The sequence below is a fragment of the Ahaetulla prasina genome, chromosome 5, assembly GCF_028640845.1.
Source record: "Ahaetulla prasina isolate Xishuangbanna chromosome 5, ASM2864084v1, whole genome shotgun sequence".
Classification (NCBI taxonomy): domain Eukaryota; kingdom Metazoa; phylum Chordata; class Lepidosauria; order Squamata; family Colubridae; genus Ahaetulla; species Ahaetulla prasina.
This window is the reverse complement of record NC_080543.1, coordinates 105,691,066-105,710,862: the sequence shown is the minus strand read 5'-3', so window position 1 is coordinate 105,710,862 and position 19,797 is coordinate 105,691,066. Positions and strand designations below refer to the sequence as shown.

The window sequence follows — 19,797 nt, the reverse complement described above, 5'->3', positions numbered from 1 at the left end:
CGCTTTAAAGGTGGTAACCAATACCTTGAAGCGCACCCAGAAAACAACAGGTAGCCAGTGCAGTCTGCGCAGGATAGGTGTTATGTGGGAGCTCCGAACCGCTCCCTCAATCACCCGCGCAGCCGCGTTCTGAACTAGCTGAAGTCTCCGGGTGCTCTTCAAGGGGAGCCCCATGTAGAGAGCATTGCAGTAGTCCAGGCGAGAGGTAACGAGAGCATGAGTGACTGTGCATAAGGCATCCCGGTTCAGGAAGGGACACAACTGGCGGATCAGGCGAACCTGATAAAATGCTTGGAAACCGACTCAAATTTATGACAGTTGCAGTGTCCTGTGGTCATGTGATCCCTTTTTGTGACTTTCTGACAAGCAAAGTCAATGGGGAAACCAGATTCACTTACCAACTGTGTTACTAACTTAACAACTGCAGTGGTTCACTTAACAATTGTGGGAAGAAGGGTCTTCAAATGGAGAAAAACTCACTTAACAAATGTTTCACTTAGCAACAGAAATTTTGGGCTCTATCATGGTTGTAAGTCAAAGATACCTGTATGCAAATAGAGGATAAGAAAGTAAAAATTGGAATTATGTTTATGTACACAGACATATAAGAGAATTTCACTAAACTTAATACATGTTAGAGAAACACGCACCCTCCCCGTTTTGTCTGTGAGTAATTGGAACGGCACAATTGCAACTTGCAACTGCAAAGAAATATGGGAGAAGTTCCTACCAATAAGTTCTGGCAAATGTCTAGGTATCCATGTTTCAAATCCTGTGGATTCATTGCCACTCACATCCTACAGAATAATAATAATAAAGCATAGACCTTAAAGGTAAAATAAAAAAAAATGATTTAGGATTATCTAATTATAACTCTGTTGCCTGTAGCTAGCATAATCTAGAGTCCTTTGGAATGTGGCATATTTCATCTTTGGAAACAATTTAGTTAAGCCAAAATAAGTGGCTTAAGCAGATAGTGCTAAACATCCTTAAAGTTGTATCACATAAGTGTGATGATCTTTGTTCCATATTGGAAAATCTGTGGTGACAAGCTTTGCCAGGTGCTGGCACTCGCTGAAACTCATGTGAGAGCTATTTCAGAATTTTGGTCATGGATTCTGGTGAACAATTTCTTTCAACCTAATAATATTACTGTTTTGGGACCCTGTTAAACAAATGTTCCAAACATAATTGTACTGGTATACTTTATGCTTTAATTCACAAGACAGAAAACTATCCTTTGAAAGGCTAGTGCTTTCCTACTTGAAAACCATCACGGATCTGCTGTTAGACCCCTTGCAATTTGCATACCGAGCAAATAGATCAACAGATGACGCTGTTAATATGGCTCTGCACTACATCCTACAACATCTTGAATCTAGACTTCCGGTTTGGCACTGTAGGTGATGGCGGTGATCTTTACGATCACCAACCTCTGGATTATGTGGAATCGCTAGGACAGCTTAAATCTGCTGTCCAGCGGTTCGGAAAACCCCCTCTTCGGGAGAAGGAGAAGGTGGTGAGCTGAGGGCAGAGGTTGAATTTCCCTAAAGCCCCTGAGAAAAAAGGGGTTTGAAGGGTTAAGTTCCCTCCAGTAACCCGAAGTGCTCCAGATCCGAGGATTCTTCTGCTTTGGCGGAACCAATCACCACGACCAAACGCCGAGATTTATTTTGGACAATAAAGGATTATACCGGACAGAACGAAAGTGGGAGAACTTTATGCAAGTAGCCAAGCCGATTCCCCGATACTTTGTAACAAGCTTGAAAACAGTAAAAAAATGGAGGCGAATTGTTAACAAGTTAACGAGTGGAAAGCGAAGCGATACTTTCAGCGTTGCCGTCTGCAGTTGGTAATTTGCATGTTACTTGCTTTTACTCTTTAACTCTTTGCTGCCTGCTGATAGAATCTAGGGAGATTTTTAAATACTGCTTTAAAAGACTGTGTTTTTAGAGGTTAAGAAGATTTAAAGTGAATATTAAGTTGGAAATAAATAAATAAATAATTTTATAGAAGATGGCAGCCAAACAATTAAAGTCTACTGTAACAAAGAGCTCTGGAACTTTATCAGCTGGTGCCTCCAGCTCATACAGCAGAGACTAGAACATTGAATTTAGAGGCGTTACAAGAGAACTTAAAAGGCTTTATAGAAGAAAAATTTAAAGTAATAACTGATGAGATGTCTGAAATGAAAGAGCAGATATCAGAAATTCAAGTGGGAAATAAAGAAGTTAAAGAAGGATTTGTAATGGCAGTACAAGTTTGGCAACGAATGTGATTTTATTGGAAGAGGAGGTTGAAGAAATTAAGCAACATAATTTAAAATTAGAAAATAAAATGGATGAATTTCAAAGTAAAATGGAAAAACAGAGGATGAAATAGTTTTGATACAATATAGAAATATGGAATTTGCTCTTAGAATTCGAGGTTTGAAAGAAAATAAGGAAGAGAATTTAAGGAAATTTTTCTGAAGTATTTGCTGAGATATTAGCAGCTCGTCCAGCAGATGTGGCTTATCAAATTGATAAAATATATCGTGAATTCTTGGATAGCAAGGCAAAAAAGTTGCCAAGGGATGTTGTTATTTATTTTACAAACAGAACAGTGAGAAATCAGATTTTGCAAGCTTCATATAAGGGGAGAAGATTCAGATTGCTGGTCAAGATATTTTGATATTAAAGGAAATTCCACCAAAATGTTAAGGGCTAGGAAGGAATTTGCCTTCCTGGTGAATGAACTTAAAAACATCAGATTGAATATAGATGGGATATTCCAACTGGTATAATAGTATATTATGCAGGGAAAGTACATCGTTTCAATACGGTTGGAAAAGCAAGAGAATTTTATGTTGAGGTATTAAAAGTTGGAAGTCTTCCCCCATTGGAAGCTAGAAGAAGGAGGCTGAAGTGAAGGAAAGAGAAGTGAAGCAGGTACAAGAACAGATTGTGATGGAAGAAGATTTATTACAAGTGTTGGAAATACCTACGACGGGTTTAGATTCAAAAGAACAAAGGCTGACAAGAGCTGCTGCTAAACGCAAGGAACAAGAGATGAAGGCACAACAACAACTGGCAACTACTACAATGGAAACAGTGGAGGAGCAAGGCCTAAAGTAAAATGTGATCTGCGGCTGGTGTTCCAAAAGTTTCCTTGGCCGATAATGGCAATTAAACTATTATCTTGGAATGTTAATGGCCTGAATTCACCGCAGAAGAGAAGGAAAGTATTTCATTATTTGAAACAATTTAAAAATGACATTACCTGTTTACAAGAAACACATATTAGATCTTGCTAAATGTTGGAGATGCGATTGTGAAGATGCTACTTATTACCATATATGGTGGACTTGTAAAAAAGTTAAAGCATTTTGGATTAAAGTATGGTGGATCATGCAGAATATTTTGAAAAAGAAGATTAAGTTTACTCCGCAGTTCTTTCTATTAGGAATAATTATGGACTATACAGCTATAGAGACTAAATTGATTTTGAACTTAATAACAGTCGCAAGACTTTTGATTGCTCAGTATTGGAAGAAAGAAGAATTACCTATAATCGAAGAATGGACACTCAAAGTATCAAATCTGGCAGAGATGACAAAAATCTCCGCTTACTAGAAAGACTATACACTAGAAAAATATATTCTAGAAAGGAAAATGTGGATTGATTATATTTAAAATAAGTATCAGATAAAAAAAATATCGAATAGCATATGAGTAAATTTAGGAAATATTTTGTATTAGATATATTTTTGAAGGAGAGGGGAATTGAGAGTGTGACTAAGTGTGGTGTGACTAGAGATTATAATTTAGGAATTATTTTGGATTATGATTGTTAATTTTGATACCCTGCATTTTGTTCTGGGAAGTCGGGGTGGGGGTGGGGGTAAGGGGAGGGAATTGGGGGTTTGGTAGAGATGGAGTGATGGTTAATGTACAGGGATTATTGAAGAAATATAATTAATGTAGGGTCAGGTCTGCATAGTTACCATTTTAGAACGGTGCGGAGGGAGAAAAGAGAGAGTAGGAGGTAGGAAAGAGGAGAAGAGGAAGGAAGAGGGATAGTAGAGGGAGAAGGAAGGTGTAGGGTGGAGGGAGGAGCGGATGTAGATAAGAGAAGGAGAGGAAGGTTTGGAAAGTAAAAGAAGGTAGAAGAGGGAAGAGTGTTAAAAAGGGTGGTGGTGACTGGGCAAGCCTGACTAATTGTATATAACTGTACATTGGATGAATTATTTGATATGATTGTAAAAATAAAACTTTTTATTAAAAAAAAACAACAAAAAAAAAACATCTTGAATCTCCAAAAACCTATGCAAGGGTCCTCTTTGTAGACTTTAGTTCAGCATTCAATACCATCATTCCAGACACTCTTCTAGCTAAGTTAAACCAGCTACAGGTACCTGAACAGACTTGTAAGTGGATCACAAGCTTCCTAACAAACAGAAAGCAGCAGGTGAAGCTAAACAGGACCACATCAGATACCTGTAGAATTAGCACAAGGCCCCCCCCAAGGCTGTGTGCTCTCCCTACTTCTCTTCTCTCTGTATACCAATAACTGCATCTCCAACGATCCATCTGTTAAACTACTGAAGTTCGCAGATGACACAACAGTGATCGGTCTCATTCAAGACTATGACGAATCCGCATATAGACGAGAGGTCGAATGACTAGCCTCGTGTATGACCGAAACAATCTGGAACTGAACACACTCAAAACCGTAGAAATGGTGATAGACTTTAGGAGAAACCCTTCCATACTTCCACCTCTCACAATACTAGACAACACAGTATCAACAGTAGAAACCTTCAAATTTCTAGGTTCTATCATATCGCAAGATCTAAAATGGACAGCTAACATCAAAAAACATCATCCAAAAAGGACAACAAAGAATGTTCTTTCTGCACCAACTCAGAAAGCACAAACTGCCCAAGGAGCTGCTGATCCAGTTCTACAGAGGAATTATTGAGTCTGTCATTAGCACCTCTATAACTGTCTGGTTTGGTTCTGCAACCCAACAAGAAAGACACAGACTTCAGAGGATAATTAGAACTGCAGAAAAAATAATTGCTACCAACCTGCCTTCCATTGAGGACCTGTATACTGCACGAATCAAGAAGAGGGCCATGAAAATATTTACAGATCCCTCACATCCAGGAAATAAACTGTTTCAACTCCTACCCTGAAAACGATGCTATAGAGCACTACACACCAGAACAACTAGACACAAGAACAGTTTTTCCCCCGAAGGCCATTACTCTGCTAACCAAATAATTCCCTCAACACCGTCAAACTATTTACTAAATCTGCACTACTATTAATCTTCTCGTCATTTCCATCACCAATCTCTTTCCACTTATGATTGTATGACTGTAACTTTGTTGCTGGTAATCCTTATGATTTATATTGATATTGATTGTTCCTGATTGCTTATTTGTACCCTAAGATTATCATTAAGTGTTGTATCATTAAGTGTTAAATTGTACCCTATGACCATCATTTGTGTTGTAAATGTTGTACCTTGATGAAGGTATCTTTTCTTTTAGGTACACTGAGAGCATATGCACCAAGACAAATTCCTTGTGTGTCCAATCACACTTGGCCAATAAAAATTCTATTCTATTCATGGATAGATGGAGAAGGATTTCCTACTTAATGTTGGCTTCGAAACATTTGGTCCTTTCTTCTGCTTAAAGGGAATGGAACGGAAGAAGACCAGAGATGTCAAGCACAGGTATAGAGCTCCAGCTATTCTTTGTAACATGGCTTAAGGGAGACAATCCTCATGTTGGCATTTTTTTGAGAGAGAGAGAGAAAGAGAGATGATTCACTCCCAATAAAGATCTATAGCAGTGGTAGTCAACCTGGTCCCTACCGTCCACTAGTGGACATTCCAGCTTTTATGGTGGGCGGTAGGAGTTTTGTCCGATACTGAAGCACTTTCCTTTTTTTTAATTTAATTGACTTTTTAAAAAATTTTCATAGCATCATTTAAAAACATTTGCATTAGGTTTTCATAAAATTCCCCGTGACAATTTAAATTTCTGAAAATATACTATTTGTATCGCCCATGCATAAGTTTAGTTCACATTACGTAAGTGAAACTAAATAGCGCTATAACAAACCAACGAGCCTCGTCCCAGAATAGCTCGCGCATCTCCCACCACACCTCCCAGCTGTAACAGACAAGCAGAACTGGTAGCCGGCGCCCCTTCCCCCAAACCCAACCCACTATGCGCGAGACGTATGCACAGACGACGATACACAGTGCATTACTATGGAACCAGTGGGCAGTTAGAAAATTGTACTGCTAACAGAGATACAAAAGTGGGCGGTAGGTATAAAAAGGTTGACTATCCCTGATCTATAGTAAATATAAAGATTGGAAGAACATAAAAGGAGAATATTTGTAGCTCAGGGTTGAAATGGGTCTTTGGTGCTCTCTGGGCTTGTTTGTTTTCTTGCAGATGTTTCATTACCCTAACTAGGTAACATCATCAGTGTTACCACAAGCACTAGCACTATGCTAGCATAGTTAATGTAACCTAGTTAGAATAATGAAATGTCTGCAAGAAAACAAGCAAGGCCAGAGAGCACCAAGAATCCCTCAAGAACATAAAAGTAAAAAATTAATTATGTCCTTCTGTAGAATAGAATTTTTTTCCATTTCTTAAATATATGTGTATATCAAAAAATCACTACTGTATCAACCAAGATAGAAATTTATGTTCTAGAAGAATTTATGGAATGGGAGTTTAATTTCTCATTTTTAATGTATTTCTGTAATGTCTGATTCTGCCATGAGAAATTTACTGATAAGTCCTCAAAGCACAAACTACATTTTGGAAAATTGCTTTTGCAATAAACAAGTGTTTATAAGCAGGCACACAATGTATTATTTTTTTTCTCAAATACATATCAAGAAAATTTGAAGACAGTGGCCCCTGGAAGCAGTCCCATGGAAGCAGAAACAAGGAAGAATATATATATGTCTTTGGTTATTCGGGTTTTCTCCCGCGTAAAATTGGAAGTGTCTTGGCGACGTTTCGACGAAGTCTCATTCGTCATCTTCAGGCTTCAGCTTCGTGCTTCTGGGAGCAATGTGTGATTGCAGCTGTTTCTTCCTTTTTAACTGCTAGTGGGGGTTTGAACTGATTGGGTGGGAGCTTGGCTGTGCTCTGATTGGATGGGGGTTTTTTGTGCTCTGATTGGATGAGGGTGTATCCTGTTTGGGTGGGGGCTTGGTTGTGCTCAGATTAGTCTGAGTTGCAGGGGGATTTGAGCTGGTGAGCTGCATTGCTGTTGTTTGGCTTCGTGTTTGTGGTCGTGCTACATCTTCATAGTGGGTGTCAGTCTGCTGCATGTATGGATTGGAGGGGTTTGAAATGGCTAATGTTGCAGCTGCGGTCTGGCTTCTGGTCCTTGGTCGTGCTTCATGATCAGTGTGGGTTTGGGTCTGCTTTCTGGGTGGATGTGTGGTGGTGACATCCTGTGTGGACCTCGTGAGTGTGGTCTGGTGTCATTCCTCGTGTTAGGGACTCGTTTGTCAATAAGAGCGGGTTTCCAAATGGCTGGTAGGCGGGAGGTGTCATCTCGTTTGTTCATGCTGTGTGGCTGTTTTTCTATCTCGATGGCTTCTCTAATTATTCTGTTGTTAAAGTGTTCAGTTTTGGCGATAGTTCTGGTGTTTTTAAAGTCGATATCGTGTCCTGTGGCTTTAAGGTGTTGGACCAGGGAAGAAGTTGGTTCCTCTTTTTTGACTGAGTTCTTGTGTTCTTCAACGCGTGCACTTATTCTTCTGTTATTCTTTTCTGTTTTCTTATTCTATTCTGTTGTTCAACAGAATCTTAACATCTTTTTTATAGTGTGGTGACAAAAAATATTATCTGTATTAGTTGAATACTGATTAATACATTATTATTATTCCCACCCTTTGAAAAAGAGTCTCCTCCAATTAAACTACTAAATCTATTTGCAAATTATTGATCTATCAGCTTTATACTAGATTAATGACAAAATAGTTAACAGAAAGAACAGTAATAATACAGGCAAGATTAAAGCTTCAAAACCCTCTGTTAATAAACTGTTATTGTAATCAACTCATAGAAAATTTACCATGGCATCTTATCTATCCCAAATCATCCCTAGAGTTAAGAATAATTTATATGGATCAAATGTCCAAATTATTAATGTCATAATTAAAAATATTCAAGGTGCTTTAAAGAAGAAATGTTGTCTAGCCGGAGCCTCCAGGATTATTTCTGGGAAAGCGCCCTTGTAGAATGTTTGTAGATTCCACACAAAGCATGCTGAGATATGCCCAAATTGTGGTCAGACTCACAAAGAAAAACTCCTTGTAAAAAAGCTGGGGTAACAGTGAATGATGAAAAATATCTTGAATGGTTTATCCTGCTTGGTTCCTGCTGCTTCTGCTTCCATATATTTACTTGCCTTTTATCTACCTGTGAATGAACGGATCTGAATTGTTCTAAAGGGAATCTTCCTCCTTTTGTTAGTTCTAATTTGCGGCTGTACAAGTTGGCTTCTCACCTGGTTTTCGTCTTCTCCTGCATACTTCCTTTCATACCCAGCTAACTTTTGTACTTTTTCCATCTTACCTTATTTATTACATTTGATACAGATCCCCCAGGATACAGCCATTTCTTGGAAGAAATGTGTTGTCACTTATGCACACTTTTTAAAGGACCAAGCCCAATTCAACCCAAGGACAATTGTATTGAAGTATAGATAATAAGGCCTGGGTTGTCACCACAGGATATGCATCTCATTTTCTTGCTGTAAATACTTCCTACTGTAACATTATTCAGCTGTAAATCCAGCTATGATTGTTTGAAATAATCATTTCCACATTCAACCTTCTACAACATATGCAATGTATTCTAACAATCCTATGTATCTAAGAGGAAGAAGCCGCCTTATGTTGGAATGTGATGATTAATCCAAGGTGAAAAATTCTCCCATGTGTTTAAGTGTTCTGAAAAAGCAGGCCACAATTGGAAAAAGGGGTGTGGGGGGAGTCACAAAAAAAAAAGAAAAGAACATAGTTAAGAAGATTCAATATTTTGGATAAGAAGTACATCTGATTAATGTCATGAGTTGGTTTGGCAAACAAAGCAACATCAATGAAGATGTCTCCAGTGATGGGGGAGCAAAGTATACAATCTAGAAACTGAAGGGTTTGACTCAGCTACTTAAATTTTGTAACTGCATCTGCAGGAGGGAGCAAATTCACCCCAGAATGGAATCAAATTACCTAGTTCCACAGCTGCTTCTGTTGATTGTCAATTAAAAATTGCCTTCTGGCTGTATTTCCATTAATGCTTATATTGTTGGTTCTGAGGAATTTCCCACTTCTTTTAATGGGATGGCTGGAGAGATTAGCTCTTGCCATTTGAGAAGCTGACACAGGCCAGCTATAGCCAAAGACTCATGCAGATTTCAACATGTCTTCTCAGCATATCCCACATTATAATGATAATCACTTTCTTGTTAACTGTAACCAAGGAAACCAGCAAATTAGTTATTTATTAATTCATTGTCTCAAAATTTTGCATACAGTATTTTGAACAAGTGAGGAAAGCAAATGGTAGTTTGCATTTTTACTGCTTTAATAAGTATTAAGAAGAAATCACACCCACATATTTGTTTCCGGAGCAAAGTTAAGATCAATTATCATAACTTGCAGAGAAAGCTAAAATGTAGCACACTGCAGTTGTTATCTGGCACAAGTGGTTTCTGATGATAGGATTAGAGCATCTTCTGGAAGAGAAAAACTATCATTATATTTTTTGTTGAAATGCTCAAAACTGTAATACCATAAAGAACATTTACTAAACTGATGATCTTACAAAGCAAATGGAGGCCATTCAATCCAATATTGGAACTATTTAGGTTTCTGTTCTGTTGACTAACTAAAATTTCATATAGGGTGAAGCTCATTATAGGTCCAAATTTGTATATGACTTGCTTAATATTACAATAAGTGGAAGAAAGCTAAGAGACATACATCTTTCTAAAGATTGTTCCTACCATCTCTCACCATTGACCTACTAATGAGGATTGAAAATCTTACAGAAATTTAACTTGGATAATACATGGGACTGTAATCTGTTTCTTAAGTGCATTTTGAATTTTCTGTGAGAGATTAGAATGTTTTCCATTTTGAATAGGTATGTACAAGAAAAACTTCACTTTTTTAAAAAAAAAAAACCTGCTGAACTATTATACATTCATTTTTGTCGATGCCCATTTCTGTTAAAGCAGAGGTCTCCAACCTTGGCAACTTTAAGACTTGTGGACTTCAACTCCCAGAATTCAACTCCTAGGAGCTGAAGTCCACAAGTCTTAAAGTTGCCAAGGTTGAGACCCCTGTATTAAAGGTAAGGCATCTTGGCACCTGCCTGGCCCTTAGCCCTATTTTTGCAACTTTCAGGGTCCAGAAAGATTTTAACTTTGAAATTCAGGGACATTGTGGTCTTTGGTGGCATATGTCTATGATTCTATTCATGTAAACTGCCATCCCTAAATATATATTTTTTTAAAGGAGCAAAAAGTGTCTGCTGTCTCTGATGTTGTCCTCAAGCTCCTTGTGGTTTGTAGGGTGTGTGTGTGTGTGTGTGCGTGCAAAAATCTTTAAAAATTTAAAAACAAATGCAGTCTGAAGCAAAAAAAACAAAAATAAAAAATCCCACCTCTGCCAGACAGAAATGCTAATTAAGAGCAGTTTCTCATAAAGAATTGTTTTGTACACTCAATACATTTTATTGTTTCTTGGAAGGATTGGATTGTTGGTGAAGTTCATTCTAACAGGTAAGCAAACAAAAGTGCACTTTTAGGTGTGATGTAAAGAAGTAAGCAGATTCCATTACTCGGCTACATACTGGTTTATGTTTGATCAATAGGAACGCTCATGTGGCCATTTTGATGTCTCTTCCCCACAGATGCCCTTTTTAAAAATACTTTTGGGGAGGGTTTTTTTTTTTTTTTTGCAGTTACCTATCATTCTAAATTACAATACAATTTAAGCAAAGCTAGTTCACATCCTATGCATTCCAGTGGCTCTGGCATTGCCCAGTTTTTCCACACAGGATAAAATATGCACATATATAAGCTGTAATAAAACGTGAGCAAATTGCATTAATATTTTTTTGGCTGGCGTTGCGATCCGTTAAAAGCCGGTGACCGCGGTTAAAATGGATAAAAGAATTTGCCTTCTCCTCCAGCTGCAGCCTCCGAAAATAAGCACATAGAATATGGAAATGAATTCAAGGCATTGAAATAACAAGGGGGGAAAAAACTACTCATATATACGCCATTGCTGCTATCACATGGAGAAAAATGGTAAATGGATTTCCTAAGTTTTGGAAAAATGCCACCTACCTTTCCAAATTATTTGAGTATCTGATTATTAATTTTTCCCCAGCACCTATTCTTCTAGCTTCTTATCTGTAAATGCAGGTGTACCATAATACTGTCAAAAAATTATATACTGTCCATATGACATTATTAAATGTTGAACTGAGACAAAGGATGACAAATGGAGAGGAGTTGAAATCCTGCCCTATATATAGAGAGTTAAGGCAAGGTGGACATCAAACGTGCTTTATTTATGCTTCCTATGTTGTATTGCAGGGTTGTCAAACTCACATCCTCACGGTGACATCATGTGATGTATTGTGACTTTTTTTCTCCTTCACTAAACTAGGCGTGGGTCTGGACAGCACATGACGCATCCAGGCCACGAATTTGACAGCACTGCTGTATTGTAACTATTTATTTATTTATTTATTTATTTATTTATTTATTTATTTATTTATTTATTTATTTCATCACACAGTACATATAAGCATAAGCATGAAATAATTATACAATATATAAGCATATATATGAGTGTGAGTATGCAATAACTATATTAATTGGATATAACGAAAGGAAACAGTAGGACAGGAACGGTAGGCACGTTTGTGCTCTTATGCACAAACTTATCATCACTTGCCATCACTTTATTTTTAAAAGCACTTTGGGTGCCTTCTTTAGCTTGTAGTTAGTAATGAGTAGAGTTGTGGCAAATGCTTTGTAGGAACATGTGTTGCCTACCAGCAGCTTCATCAATGGAAGTTGACTCTTTTTATTAGCATGTTGAGGGCCCCAAAGAAAGGAAAGATCTACACCGCTTGATTTCAATACTTGCTATTCCAGATTTCTATTGGTTGTTTCACTTGTGTCTTGTGAACCTAGATAATTGATTCAACCAAGCATCTGATTACTGTAAAATTAGATGGAGTCATTTTAAGAAATCGTTTATGCCTTTAACTAACTCCAATTCCTTAATTTAAACTCAAATATCAATGTTCCTTTCCATAAATTGTTATTTATGCTAGAATCACATGGGAGACAGACCTGATGTTCTTCTTCTAGTCATACTAGAAGAGTTACTGAATGTAACTCAAACAGGATTTATAGTAGCTTATTGAAACTGGTTGTGTTTCTTCACCAGGTTTCCTTCAGCTTCTTCCTGAGTTTCTTTTTGCCTTTATGAAGCCAATTACTTTCTTCTGTTGCTCTGACCAGAAATTGTCCTGGAGAATGACTTATGTATTTTTCTCCTGAGCACCTTTTATAGTTTCTCACATTAGTAGGATCTGCTGTAATCTTATACCTCGTTCAAGGTTATTTTTTAAAAAGATTTCTCTGCTGACTGGTGAATTTTATAACTGCTTATTTTTAAACATTTAGCAAGGGTTTTGACTGATTACCTACAATTGCTCAATATTGGTTAATTCTTTAATTTATAAATACAAACCAGTAAAAACCAATAAAATGTCTCAACAATATTTAACCTCGTGAGTAATAACCATAAGCTATTAAAACAGGATTACAAAATATTTTGGCCAATAGTGAATGGCATTGTGAACAAATGTTATTGAATATTGAAGGATATTTAGCTTACAGTATATTTGGCATATGTTCACTTAACCAAAAAAGTCCAACATTATACAATAATTTCTTCTGAAAATTATCCAATATTATGGCTTTCATATTAAAATTAAGGCAGTTATATAATGTTTATGTAAGTGTGTGTATATATAGACACACTTATATATATAAGCTTCATAAATAATGCATACAAACTATGTTATTAATTGTCATCTAAAATGACTAAATCTTTCAGCACATTTTCCTGTGCAGTGTCTTACGCAAAATGCTCATTTGCTTTATCTATCTTAAAGTGTTAGGTCTTTTTACAAGCTTTTCTTCAACTAAAATGATATACAGTACATTCAGATTTTTTTTTGAAGTGCTTCCTGATAAGATATGCTATAAAAATAATACGGTAACAAAGTAATTAGTTTTCTAATACATACAGAGGCAAGTTTGCATCTGTGATTTGCCATATTTACACCTAAAGATCCGTAACAGATAATACTGAACTTCAAAAAGAATATTATCCAAGAATTATTGTTACAAAGGGTTCTCCTGATGTTATCTAACCAATGCAAGTCTTATCACAAAACCCGTCCTTCCTAGAATTAAAAACAATGTATTACTAGATAGTGCCATATGATCCTGTTTTATGAGAGTATTCAAATGGCATATATAGCATAGTAATATAGTAACTCTGACTGTGCTAAGATAGAATTAGAATGGACTTGCCTAATCAATTTCTATAAATCTGGTGGGGGGAAAAACCCAAGGCCAAATAAAAACAAATCTTACATATTGTCAAAGACAGCATTTCTCTTTATAATAAGAGTTCTTAATTATCTTTTTATTTATCTTTTAAAAAAAACATTTGTAAGCTTCCCAGAGTCATTTATTGGTGAGATGGGCAACATATAAATTTAATAAATAAATAAATAAATAAATAATATTATAGTTAAGGCAGTTTACTGCACATGGCCTTTCTGTATATGCAAATTTTCCACTAATCTTATGAAAATAGCAAAAGACTTAGGACATTACAGAGTCTAGTTCTAGTTCTAGTCCTGGTGGAAAACTTCATGTGGAGATAAACTTACCTTCTGCAACAGTCGTTCTGTTCTCCTATATTTTGCAGGGACATCAATAGTATGTCTTACAGGAGGGAAAGGGTATTTTCACATTCAGTCCTGTACCCAAAAGTTTGTCTAAAGTGACATTATACATCCTACAAAGATTTTCAGCTAATACAAGATCACTGATTTGATCCCTATGAAAAAAACAAGCGGTGTGTGTGTGTGTGTGTGTGTGTGTGTGTCTTTGTGTATGACAGAAACAGACAGAAAGAGTATTAAAAACATTTTGACACAGGTGCAATCAATTTTTTTTTAAAAAAGTTCACTTGTAGAGTCATAAGTGGTACAAGTATCCCTTATTATTTATTTATTTATTATTTTAGTCATTTATTTTGTAAGTACATATTAGATAATATATATAAGTATAAGCATGAATTGAATACATAAAATGAATACAATTAAAGGGAACATTAGGACAGGGACGGTAGGCATGCTGGTGCTCTTATGCATGCCCCTTACAGACCTCTTAGGAATGGGGTGAGGTCAATGGTAGACAGTCTTAGGTTAAAGTTTTGGGGGTTTGGGGATGAGACCATAGAGGCAAGTAGTGCATTCCAGGCATTATCAACTCTGTTACTGAAGTCATATTTTCTGCAATCGAGTTTGGAGCAGTTCACTTTAAGTTTGTATCTATTGTTTGCTCGTATATTATTGTGGTTGAAACTGAAGTAGTCATTGACAGGTATGACATTGTAGCAGATGATTTATGAGCTATGCTCAGGTCATACCAAAGGCGGCGTAGTTCTAAATTTTCTAAACTCAGAATTTCAAGTCTGGTGGCATAAGATATTTTGTTGCGAGCAGTGGAGTGGAGGACTCTTGTGAAATATTTCTGGACGCGCTCAATTGTATTACTGTCTGATATGCAGTGTGGGTTTCAGACAGCTGGAGATATAGTCAAGAATTGGTCTAGCAAATGTTTTGTATGGTCTGGCTAGTAGTGTAATATTACTGGAGAAAAAGCTACGGAAGATTAGGTTTACAACTCTTAATGCCTTTTTGGCAATGTTATTACAGTGGCCTTTGGCACTTAAATCATTTGATATGAGTACTCCAAGGTCCTTGACAGAGTAAGGGTCATCTACAAGGTCATGTTCACTTAGCTTATATTTTGTGTTCTGATTCTTTTTGCCAATTTGTAAGACAGAGCATTTGCTGGGTGAGATTTGGAGTTGCCAATTTTTTGACCATTCCAACCCAAAGTCAAGGTTTTTTTGAAGGGTAGCAGCATTGTTGGTGGTGTTAAATAGTTTAACATCATCAGTGAAGAGAACACAGTTACTTATAATTTGATCACAAAAGTCATTTATGTATAGTATGAAGAGTGTTGGTCCTAGAATGCTGCCTTGGGGGACACCACTATTAACAGGTGCAGAATTTGATAGGGCACTCCCTATTTTGACCACTTGTTGCCTGTTTGACAGGAACGCAGTTATCCAATTATGGAGGGGTCCGGAGATGCTGTAGGATTTTAGTTTTAGAAGTAGTTTGTCACGTACCACCAAATCAAAGGCTTTACAGAAGTCTATGTAAATTGCATCTATTGCTTTGCCCTGATCAAGATTTGTAGTCCATATGTTTTTGCAATGTAGAAGTTGTAGATTAAAGGATAATTTTTTTCTGAAACCAAATTGTTTATTAGAAAGTAGGTTGTTTGTTTCTAGGTGGAGGGTAATGGATTGGTTGATGATTGAGTCCATTACTTTGCAGGTGATGCAGCATAAAGAAATTGGTCTGTAATTTTCAACTAGGCTGGGGTTTCCCTTTTTGAAGATAGGGATGACCGTGGCTAGTGACCATAGATTGGGTAGGGAGCTGGTCCTGAAAGATTTTTCAAAGATTATGCTTAGGAGTTCTGCTATAATAGTGGAAAACTTTTTTAAGAAGTATGCACATAGTCCATCAGGTCCAATAGATACAGATGGTTTCAGTCTATGTAGTGCCTTTTCAACATTATCTTCTGTGAAATCTATTTGTGTTAGATCGTTGTAGTCATTATTAGTATGACTAGGGAATGTTGGGCATGAGCCATTGCTGTTAACAAAGACTGAGCCGAAGAATGTGTTAAAGAGGTTTGCTTTAACTGCTTCATCATTGCATTCTTTACTGTTAGGTCCTTTTAGGGGTGGGATGGATCTCGAATCTTTAAGTTTATTGTTTACAAAATTATAGAATGCGCAATTGGATTTCGTGCGCAGAAGGTTTTCTTCTTGTTTGATGTGGTAATTGGTGCATTCAGTCTTTATTTGGTGGGTTATATTTTTGTAGCAGCTTTTAAAGTTAGCTACATAGCCAGTTTGTTTTTTTGCCAGAGGGATTATTTTTTTCGGATTGGAGCTTTCTTATTGATATGGATAACTTGTTTTTCCTGGTTTTGGTGGTGATTAGTGGTACATATAGTTTAATAACTCTATTGACTTTGAGCAAGAAAATATTATTGTGGTCTTCGGCAGTGATACACTTAGAGAATAGAATTTGCCAATCAAGAGATGAGAGGTTGGTGTCTATAAGATCATAATTGGCTTTTTTGAAGTTGTAGTTGGGTATCCCATTATTATGGTGATTTTTGTAAGGGCGTATACTGAGACCAAAGTCTATCATACTGTGGTCACTGTTGGAAAAGGGTTCTTATATTTGTAGTCCATAAATTGAGTTTAAGATGAGGTCGAGGCAGTTGTTTAGTGTTGTTAGTTACTAGTTGATCTAGACCTAGATTTGTAACAGCATTGTATAGGGTTGTATGGATGAGTTCAGTTGTACATTCATTTATTTTCCAATTAATAAGAGGTAGGTTGAGGTCACCCAGAAAGATGAGAGCATAAGGGCAAAAGGCTACCCATGTTAGTAGTGTGGTTAACTTGTTCACATGTGCAATGTCGCAGTCGGGGGCTCTGTAACGTAGTAAGAAGCGTGATATTAAAGAACAGTTCACAGATGATAGTTTCTGGAAGAGCGAGTTTATGTGCAACTTGAATATTTTTTAGGTTTAGTGACTTCTTGTAGACGATAGCCACTCCAACTCCTCTGTGGGTTTTGTGATCAAACCAGAAAACATGATATTCTCTTACTGCAATGATGGAGTCAGGGAGGGATATGTTTAGCCATGTTTCACAGACAAATATAATGTCAAATGTACCAGTATTTAATAAGAGGACAAATTCAGGAATTTTGTTTACGATGCTTCTTGCATTTATTAGTTTGCATTTAAGTTCATTAGTGATTGGTATTGAGGAAATAAGGAATGTGTATACCTAGTTTTGGATGACAGCTGGTTGAATGTTCTGTACAATGGATGGTTGGATGTTTTGCATGATGGAGGGTTAGATGTTGGGCAACTGATTGTAGGTTTTACTTTTTATGCAGTCATCGCGGTAGTCGATGTATAGGTTAGATTTGCCTTCGTCTTGGTGATCTACTATAATGTTCACTACAGCCATAAGACTATAGAGCATGGCTAAGTAATCACCATGGACTAAGAATGAAGTACTTCATATGCTGCTTGTGAACATGTAAATAGGCTCCATATAAAGAAGAAAAGAGCAAAAGTAAATAAATTTCCTTTTGTGCCTATAAAAAAGAAGAGATCACTTTATCCCCAGGCATCTACGAGAGATAAAGAAATGTAGATAGCAATTCTTTAATACATATTAAAAAGGAACAGAATTTAGATCATATAATTGCAGCTGCCATCTTAACTCTCCTGGGAATGTCCCTGCTTATCCCCATCTTTCTCCTTTATTTGAAAAGTGTGTAATTGTGACCAGCTTTGAACATTCTTCTGTTCTTTCTTTGTAAATTGTGTTTAATTAACCATGATTATTATTTAATGAGAACGCTAAAGAGTCCTCACAACACTTGGGAGACTGTTTTTAACCAAGAAAAAGTTTCCTTTTCTCCAGTTTTTGAATATGAATTGGATTCCCCCTACCCCCCCCCCCACTACTTCAAATGATGCTATTTGAATTCAATCTTCTTCTTTTTCAGCAATGGAACTAGAATGAACTTTCAGCTCAGCTTGAAACCTTTATCTTCCTTCCACCATCATTCTGTCCAACCCGAGCCTTACTCTATCTAATGGTAGAACTAGCTTTTTCTTCAAATTTTACTGGATATTGCTAAAACAAAGGCAATAAAAGCAATTGTGTGAGCAATTTGGGCCATTTGCTCTTGAAGTGTTTAAGGTAATGCTTGCAGAGGAAAATTCAATATCTTTCTCACAATAAAATGTACAATCTCTAAATCCAATAATTCACATCAGCATTTTGCTGCTAAAATGATCTCCAAATCTTATGCAGCGTCAACTCTGGGTTATCATCTATCGAAAGTGGGATCAACAGCTGATTTTGTACCTTGTACTCAGCTTTGAGTTGATAGCTAAATAATTCCTTATACAGTAATTACTGACAAACTGGGCACTTGTTGAGTATCCTAGAAATAGAATAGCTATCCCCAAGACCATGCTTTTTTTTTTAAAAAAAAAAGTATATTCTTTCTCTTTTTTATGTAAGGTGGGAAAATCCAACCAGAACTTTCTTGTCAATTTCCAAAGGCAGTGAACACAGCAAGCCACAAACAAATATTTGCATTCCAAAATGGTTTGACATAGAATTGGGTGGATTGTTGCCAATTTTTTAATCAACATGTTCTAAAAGTCTTTCTGAAGCAATCAAAATCAGCTACATTTCAGCAGCCCTGCAAGTCTTAGCAGTTTGGTATATTATTCACAATTTCCAACTGGCTTTTCATTCTGTAAGGAATGTGTTCACCTGTGCTTACTTTTATTTGACTAATGATTTTTTTTCCACTTTTTTCCCCATTTAGAATTGTAAAAATTGTAAAGATACATCTCCTAGAGATGGTAACAGCTGAATCCTTTGGGGATATTAGTAACATTTGTGCAGACTTCACTGAATATGAGATGAGCTCAAGCTGTCACGCTTCGCAGCAACTTTCACACCCATAAGACTCATGCGTTGTTTGATTTTATTGCCTTAATGATGAGCTGAGTTTGCTTTAGCATCACTGTCAGGTTTCCCCCACCCCCCAATATGTTCTGCATTTTCCTTTTCTGCAAAATAGCACTTTAGCAAAGTGAAAAGGTACTATTGGAAAGAAAAATTCAGTGAAAGGACTTAGTTGCAATGCAGCTTGTCAAGCTCAGCTTATCTGTGTGATAATAAATGATATTTTTGCAAGGGGTAAAATGAATGCAGTTAGGAAGTGCTGAAAGAAATAGGACTTAAATATAAAAGTTTCTCAAACTGAGTAAGGAGAGCTGTCATGTACTTATTCATATTAGATAAGGACTTATTTAAAACCACAGAATCAGTGTTAATTTTATTTAACTGAATTAATAATCTTATGGAACTTGAGTTCAAGCTATGTTCTATTTTATGATATTGTTCTATTCATGCTTACTTTCGGTTGCTTTCCATCTGCTAATATATAAAACTAGTCGGGCAAACAGGAATTTTGCCTCATTTGAATGAAGGTTATATTCTACAGCTTCTACTGTACTGAGAAAGTGGTCCTGAGTGAAACCGAAAGCCAAGGCATTAATAGTTTCCTAAATTAAAATAATGCTAATTGTTGGCAATCTCAACATTAGAGGTGTTGTTTTGGGAGAAATATATATTTTGTTGTCTTAAGGCATGTTGTCAATTCACCACGGCCAATCCACCATAACCAACTCACCATACCCAACATGCCACAGCCAACTCGCTGTGGGA

General features: G+C 36.7%; 1 long non-coding RNA gene across 1 annotated transcript in view; it reads left to right on the top strand.

Moving 5' to 3' along the window:
* The first annotated feature begins 5,572 nt into the window (after nt 1–5,572).
* Nucleotides 5,573–19,797, top strand: part of LOC131200042 (uncharacterized) — a 32,310-nt gene continuing 18,085 nt past the window's right edge. Inside the window, exon 1 of the long non-coding RNA XR_009155485.1 lies at nt 5,573–5,727. This is a non-coding gene — a long non-coding RNA (uncharacterized LOC131200042). The remainder of the gene's footprint in view (nt 5,728–19,797) is intronic.